The sequence below is a fragment of the Pseudorca crassidens genome, chromosome 2 (assembly GCF_039906515.1).
Source record: "Pseudorca crassidens isolate mPseCra1 chromosome 2, mPseCra1.hap1, whole genome shotgun sequence".
In the NCBI taxonomy this organism is placed as follows: Eukaryota; Metazoa; Chordata; class Mammalia; order Artiodactyla; family Delphinidae; genus Pseudorca; species Pseudorca crassidens.
In genome coordinates, this window is record NC_090297.1 from 37,593,163 (window position 1) to 37,601,202 (window position 8,040).

An 8,040-nucleotide genomic window follows, 5' to 3' on the forward strand; every position below is an offset into this window, starting at 1 on the left:
TCCTCCAGGAAATCTTCCCTGTTCCTCTTTCCTCTGGGTTTGGTGCTCACCCTAACCTTACCTATTTTACAGTATATTATCACATTCTACCTTGTCAGACATTTTACCACCCTACTCCCTACACAGACACACAGACACAACAAACACACACACACTCTGAAAGTTCTCTGAAAGACAACTCCTTAGGGACTATCTTTCATAGCTGTAGCACCAGTATCTAACATATCTTGTTTTCAAATGTTTGTGAAATAAATGAGCACAAAGAAATAACAATAATAGCTTAGGCTGTTTTTGTTTAATTCTGATAACTTTTCCACACATTATGCCAATTGTAATTCTCACAATAATTAAGAGGCTGGAAGAAAAAGATATTGTTATTTGAAATAAGAGAAGGAAACTGAAGCTCAGTTTCCCAAGGTCACAGAGTTAGTATAATGACAGTCCTGGTATTTAAACCCAGGTCTTCTCACTCTAAATCCTGGGTTTTTCCCATCATATCATGTGCATATAGAGAAGGAGCTTTGAAACCCAAGCATAGCAATTTAACATGAACCTTTACAGGGTTATGGAGAATAAACATGACAATAGTCATGTTTCAGAACTGTTATTTGAGCTTTCAGAGGATGAGCTAAGAGGTAGCAAAGTCTTAGAAAACAGCCTTCCAGCTTTAACAATGAGAATCAAAGGGATAAATCCAAGTTGCTTTTTGAATAAAGAAACCATGAGATCCAGTAATATAAGAGATATGGAGATGAAGCACAGGGGAAATCTAAGATGACTAAGGTATTTAGGCATCAAGGAAAATTAGTAATAAGACTGACAGAAATGGTGTGACCTGATGTTAAAGAAAAGGGGGGGCTAAATTTATAGCATTCAGTCAAACTTATTAAAGTAAAAATAACTAAGCTGATTATCACGATTATCTAGGAATTAACTTATTGAGAAATTTTATTGAAAAGTTCCGAGGTAGCTGCTAAAACTTCACATCAGCATCAACATAAATGTCAACATATTCCATTTAACTGGCATATAAAAGCAAACAGTGTATTTGTCTCTACACAGAAATTTGACCTGCAGATATTATTAAACATGGCATGGCTGTCAGGCTTTCTTCTGTTTTAGATTTCTTCCTATCAGCAGATTTTGGACCCAACTGGTTTGTTTAATTACAAGGTACCTCCTCTGCCCCCAACTTCAGGGCATCAAGCACAGCTACTGAACTAAAATGCTGCCTCCTGCTACAAAAAAGTTACTGAATTATCCATCCACTCTGGCAGCCGACAGCAGAAATCCTACTCTATTACTACTACGCTTCTTAGTAACTGCTGATACTATCCCACTGCCACTGGAGTACTTCATTCCAAAAGGCGGCACGTGGTATGACCCTATTTCCAAAAGGAAAGAGCATAATTCAGGGACATCGCATACGGATGTAAGGGACGTGCCCCAAGAGACACAAACTTGAAAGGCAGATTATTTAGGAAACGGTGGAGACGCCCAGAGGAAGTAAAGAGGACCTATGTTTAGTGGCCTCGAAGTCACTGCTGCGAGGATCTGGAAGCTGCTTCATTCAGCAAAGCGTGTCAGAAAGAATCCCAGGACTAGCAAGCGTCAAAAAAAATGAGGCTCTTTGTGCTTGACTTGGGGGCTGGACCTGGAGAGCTACCCCTAAGCTGCTGCGACACTAAAGGCAGATAAACATTCCGGTGCTACCTAAACGGCAGGGAAGACATCTCAAATACTTCTGGTGACAACAGATGGGCCGGAACTCGGCCTCGGATTCCCCAGTGGGGGCGGGGAGAAGAGAGGCAGGAAGGGACCGGACTAGACGACGTTCTGGGCGAAAACACTTCGATTATTAGAGGCACGCCTGAACGGCAGGAGGAAGCCGGTTCCTGAGGCTCCTCGCACTCTCCTCAAGGATCCCGAGAGCCGGAGAGAGCCGAGGAGAAAATTCCCAATCCCGTCATAGGCGCCCCCGGGACGCAGGCCCTTCTTACCCGCCGCTTCCCCTTCCCGCTGGCGCCCGCTCAGGCTCTGCGTGCGCAGCCGCGATAAGCTAGCGCACAGACGGGGCGGGGAAAGCCCGGCGGGGTGACAAGGCGCGGGTGACTGGGCAGTGCGGATCGTTGAGGGCTTGAGGCGAGGCCCGGCCGGCTGAGGGGGCCTCTCCGCTCCGCTGGCAGGGCGGGTTTGCGCGTGCGCTCTGCTCTTTCGTTCACGGAGAGCGGCGGCTCTCGGTGCCGGGCTGCTGCGGCGCTGGGCTCGTGCTTGATTCCCGGCGGGCAATGGCCTTTGGCCAGCTTAAGCTCCCGCCTTCTGGGGCTGGCCGGCTTGCCGTTTCCACGCCGCCTACCCTCTCTCGATTCTTGTGGCGTCTCAGGCAGCCAGCGAGCCTCAGTGCTGAAAGAGTCGGGATCTCCTCTCCTCAGGCAGCCTGTGACGCTGCTCCCCAGGAAGTCAACAACTGGCTGGCTAAACGGCTTGCAGTTTGCACCTCCAGGCCCATCCATCCTTCCAAGCTCCTGACTGCCCCACGGAGGGAACACACAGAGTAGAATTCAATGTTACCCACACCCAAGATCTGGACAAAGTCATTTCTGCAGTGAAAGGAATTGCAGGTGTATATGTCACTTCTTTTTCTGCTAGGTACAATATATTTTCCTCTTTTTCGTGTGTATTAATTTGTAAGAATCTTTCTTACAAATTCTATAACACTGTTATTTAAGTTTACAACAAATCATTTTCCTAGGTCGGTTTACAAAGCAGCATACTTCTCATTTGCATGTGGGTCACTGAGGAGAAGAACTATGGGATTTTTTCAAAACAATAAAGATGGTGAGTAGCGCACACACAGACACACACAAAAAAACACCCCCACATCACCGCACCCCTCACGCAGGGCTGGGCGCTTCTCTGTTCCTTACCATTCACTCAGATCACTTTGAGTCTCTGCCTGACTGAGCCCCGCGCTATGAGTGGATGTCTACTTTGAGTGAAGGGACAACTCAAAACGTCCAGTTATTTAAACTGTTGAACCTCATAATATGGCACATTTAAAAATGGCTTTCAAACTTTCGGACCCCAGCTCACAGTGAGCAAAAACATTCTACATCAAACCGGATACCACATACCTACCACACAGATAGATATACACATCTGAAACAAAAATTTCACAAAACTCTTGTTGGGGAGGGAGAAATTTCCCCCTCTACTCATCTTGATTTCTTGTGTCTGGACTAATAATAAAATTGACACAAGACAGTTTAACAGGAAAAAAAAGAAAATTTAGTTGTTCACAAGGAGGACTCATAGAAAGGGGCTTAAGAAGTGGCCAAAGCAGACAGGTTTTATATATTTAAACAGAGAAACAATCAATTTATGAAGAATTGACAGGACAAAGAAACTAGGTTTTGGGAGTTCAATTAGCGAAGAATCTAAACAGTTTGGGCTTGGGGTAGTAAATGGGAGGAAGTAACAAGGTTTGTTTATACAGGCTTGTTGACCTGAATTCCCTATCTCTGGTGATAAGAGTGTCCTTCTACCTCCAAATGCAGGGAGTGCACCTTTCACGTGAGAGATTTATTTCCTGCTTTCAGGGAGATAGAAAGGAGGGTTAGAGTGTCTCTCTTGCGTTGGCCATCTCTTAAGTTACTTTAATTCAAAAAAATTGGGACTTCCCTGGTGGTGCAGTGGTTAAGAATCCGCCTGCCAATGCAGGGGACACGGGTTTGAGCCCTGGTCCGGGAAGATCCCACATGCCACAGAGCAGCTAAGCCCATGCACCACAACTACTGAGCCTGTGCTCTAGAGCACGTGAGCCACAACTACTGAGCCTGCATGCCAAAACTACTGAAGCCTGTGTGCCTAGAGCCAGTGCTCCACAGCAAGAGAAGCCACCGCGATGAGAAGCCCACGCACTGCAGCGAAGCGTAGCCCCAGCTCACCTCAACTAGAGAAAGCCCACCTACAGCAACGAAGACCCAACGTGGCCAAAAATAAATAAATAAAATAAATTAAAAAAAAAAGATCAATATGCCATTGAGGTACATTTTGGGGCAACCTACCCTGGGCCCCAACACTTATTTATATTTACTACCAGCAATGCAGTAAATTTCTATTGCTTCTTTTTGATTTCATTACCAAAAAAATGCTGAAAGGGAACTGTTGTAAGGAAATATTGTCAAAGACTTGGAAATGAGCAAAAGAAATTACTTTTCAGTGTAAGCCTGGGCATTGTCTAGCAGACACTGGAAGGATTTGAATGCATAGGGATGTCTTTCTGTTGACTAAGATCTTTTACAAGAAAACTGGTAGTATTTAGAATAATTCTTGTCCACGTCGAAGAAAAGATACCCCCAAACATTACATTTTATTGACCTATAGGGTATTAAACCACTTTGCCTCTGTTAGCGAATTCATTTCAATATTCTTGTTTCTTAGCAAATTCGTACAACTTTCCTGTAACATTTTACTGGCTCACTCATTAATTAACGAGATAAATAACATTTTGACGTGTTTATTTTATATTCCTATGAATATAGGTTTATATTCATTTTATATTCGGTTTACCTTTCAGAAAATTATACCTCAGCACCACTAAAATTAATTTCACAATTTACTATTGTATTGCACCTAGCAATATGAAAACTGGTGCTTAGAGCATATACCTAGGAGCAGAACTGCTGGAACATAGGATATGTGCATCTTCAATTTCATTAGAAAATACTTCTTTTCCAAACTCATTTTTCCAGTTTACATTTCCACCAGCAGCAAATGAGAGTTGCCTGGCTTCACATCCTTGCCAACACCTAGTATCATCAGATGTTTCAATTTTGTATAATCTGATGAGTGTAAAATGGTATTTTATTTTTATTATAATTTACATTCCCTGATTATTAATGAAATCAGGCAGTAAAAAGATGTTTATAAGCTGCTATGGACTGAATTTTGTCCCCCCACAACTTGTATGTTGAAGCCCTAATTCCCAATGTGATGATATTTGGAGGTGGGGCTTGAGGGAGTTAATTAGGATTAGATGAGATCATGAGGATGGGGCCCTCATGATGAGATTAGTGCCCTTATAAGAAGAGACACCAGAGCATGCTTGCTCTCCCTCACTCCACCCACACATGCATGATAAAAGGCCATGTAAGTGTCTAGTGAAAAGGTGGCCAACTAGCCCCCATTTGCATAAAGAAGCAGTCATAAGAGCTCATAGGGAGATGATGGCTGCCTATCACCAAGCCGAGAGAGAGAGGCCGCAGAATGAAACCTACCTGGCTGGCAACTTGATCTTGGATTTTCCAGTCTCCAGAACTGTGAGAAATAAACTTCTGTTGTTTAAGCCAAGGGTCTGCAACCCCTGGTCCGTGGAGTGGTACCGGTCCACAGCTTGTTAGGAACCCGGCTGCACAGCAGGAGGTGGGCACTGAGGAGCAAAGCTTCATCTGCCGCTCCCCATCACTCGCATTACTGCCTGAACCATCTTCCCTCCCACCCCCGTGGAAAAGTTGTCTTCCACAAAACCAGTCCCTGGTGCCAAAAAGGTTAGAGACCACTGATTTAAATGACCCAGTCTGTGGAATTTTGTTATGGCAGTCAAAGCAAACTAATACATAGGCCAGTTAAGTTTCCTTTTGTGTAGAATGGCTATACATGTGTTTTGCCCAGTTTTCCATTGAATTTTTAGTTTCTTATTTAGGATGTTTTTTGATTATATATGTTGCCAATTTTTTATTCATTATCTCTCTCTTTTTTTTTTGGCCGCACTGTGCGGCTTGTGGGATCTTAGTTCCCTGACCAGGGATCGAACCTGTGCCCCCTGCGATGGAAGCACAGAGTCCTAACCACTGGACCACCAGGGAATTTCCTTCATTGTCTCTTTTAATGAACAAAAATTTATAATTTTACCAGTGTATTAGTCTATTTATTTATGTTTTGCACTTTTGGTATATTGCCTAAGAAATTCTTCTCCTCCCCAATGTTATAAAGATATTATATTATATTTTCTTCTAAAAGTGTTATAATGTCTCTTTTCACATTTACTTCTTTAAGTCACTAGGAATTAATTTTTGAGTGTGGATTGGGATAGGGATCCAGTTTTTTTCCCCATATGAATAACTAATTGTCACAACATTATTTACTGAATATTTCATATTTCCTCACTAATCTTCAATGCTAGCTCTTTCCCATTTTATGTTTCCTTTTGGGCTGGAATCAGTTCTCTATTCAGTTACATTGGTCTATTCATACATGCCCTGCTGCTTTAATTACTATACTTTTGTAATGGGTCTTGATATCTGGTAGAATAAGTTTCCCTGTCTTGTTCTTCTTCAGTGGTGTCTTGGCTATTCTTGGAACACCTGGTTCTTCCACATAGATTTTAGAACCAACCTGTCAAGTTTCACACACAAATACCTACAAGGGGGGAAGGAGAGGTTCTATTAATATTTCAATAAACCTATAGGACAATTTGGAGAGAATTAACACCTTCATAATATTGAATACTTTTATCCATTAATAAAATTAAATTTTAGAAAAGTTTAAAGTTTTATATTTTTATTCATAAGGGTCTTATATATCTTTTATTAACTTTATTCCTGAGTACTTTCTCTTTGTACTATTATAAATAATATCTTTTTAAGAATTACATTTTGTTTGTTGGGGTACTTCTGTGTGTTGATTTTATGGACAACAACATTACTTAATTCACTTATTAATTAAAAAATTATCCATAGGGGCTTTGGGATTTTTCTGTGTAAATAATCATATCATCTGCACATATGACAGTTTTGCTTCTTTTTTTCCAAACCTTATACTTTATGTTTATTTTTCTTGTCTTACTCAGCTAGCTAAGATCTCTAGTGTGAGGTTGACTGCAGATGCAGAGTAGTGTAGGAATTAATGCATAGACTTTGGAGCCAAATGCCTAAATACAAAATCTAGCCCTGCCACTGAGTCCTTAAGCAATCTATTTAACTTTTCTTGAAACTCAGATTTCTCAAGTTAAACTATGCCTAATTATTGTACTTCATATCATTGTTGTAAGGATTAATTTAACATATATACAGCAGTTAGTATCTGACAACTGTTAGCACTTTAAAATTATTAATAAAACAAAAATAGTAATAATAGGGACTTCCCTGGTGGTCCAGTGGTTAAAAGTGCACGCTTCCATTGCAGGGGACTCAGGTTCAATCCCTGTTCAGGGAACTAAGATCCCTCATGCCATGTGGCGTGGCCAAAAAATTAAAAACATTCGTTTTAATTTTTTAAAAAAGTAATAATAAATCAAGTATCCTTACACAGGTCCTGATTTTAAATAATATTTTACTATTAAATATAATGTTTGCTGTAGGTTATTTTTTGGTAGGCTTATTTTTATCAGGTAGTTCCCTTCAAATCCATCTACAACTACTACAATTAGTACTACTACAACTGATAGCGATGATAATACTGAACACATATGGTATTTGTTATGCTTTTAATCCCTAAATTTATTGCATCTCCTGAGTATTTCATGAATTGCCTTTTAGCAAACACCTTTTTTGTATCTTTTTTTAAAAACTGAAGTATAGTTGATTTACAATGTTGTGTTAGTTTCAGGTATACGGCAAAGTGATTCTTTCTATGTATATTCTTTTTCAGATTCTTTTCCATTATAGGTTATTATGAGATATTGAATATAGTTCCCTGTGCTATACAGTAGGTCCTTGTTATTTATCTGTTTGATATATAGTAGTGTGTATCTGTTAGTTCCAAACTCCTAATTTATCCCTCCCCCTGCCTTTCCCTTTTGGTAACCACAAGTTTACTTTCTATGTCTATGAGTCTGTTTCTTTTTTGTAAATAAGTTCATTTGTATCACTTTTTTTTAGATTCCACATATAAGTAATATCATGTGATATATGTCTTTCTCTGACTGACTTCACTTTAGTATGATAATTTCTAGGTCCATCCACATTGCTGCAAATGACATTATTTCATTCTTTTTTATGGCTGAGTAATATTTTATATACATATAATGGAATATATATA

General features: G+C 40.4%; 1 protein-coding gene and 1 non-coding gene across 7 annotated transcripts in view; both read right to left on the reverse strand.

Moving 5' to 3' along the window:
• The window catches only part of IPP (intracisternal A particle-promoted polypeptide), a 40,069-nt gene extending 37,884 nt beyond the window's left edge, over positions 1 to 2,185 (reverse strand). For 2 of the 6 annotated variants that reach the window (XM_067725972.1, XM_067725969.1), the window contains exon 1: positions 2,001 to 2,179. The gene's annotated coding sequence lies outside the window, so the exon portion shown is untranslated. Of the gene's footprint in view, positions 1 to 1,713 lie in introns of all 6 variants that reach the window. The other 4 variants (XM_067725970.1, XM_067725968.1, XM_067725967.1 and 1 more) reach the window with 4 other exon arrangements.
• A 3,609-nt stretch (positions 2,186 to 5,794) lies between these two features.
• TRNAG-UCC (transfer RNA glycine (anticodon UCC)) lies at positions 5,795 to 5,867 on the reverse strand. The gene has a single exon. It is a non-coding gene; the product is annotated as a tRNA-Gly (tRNA).
• Between the last annotated feature and the right edge of the window lie 2,173 nt (positions 5,868 to 8,040).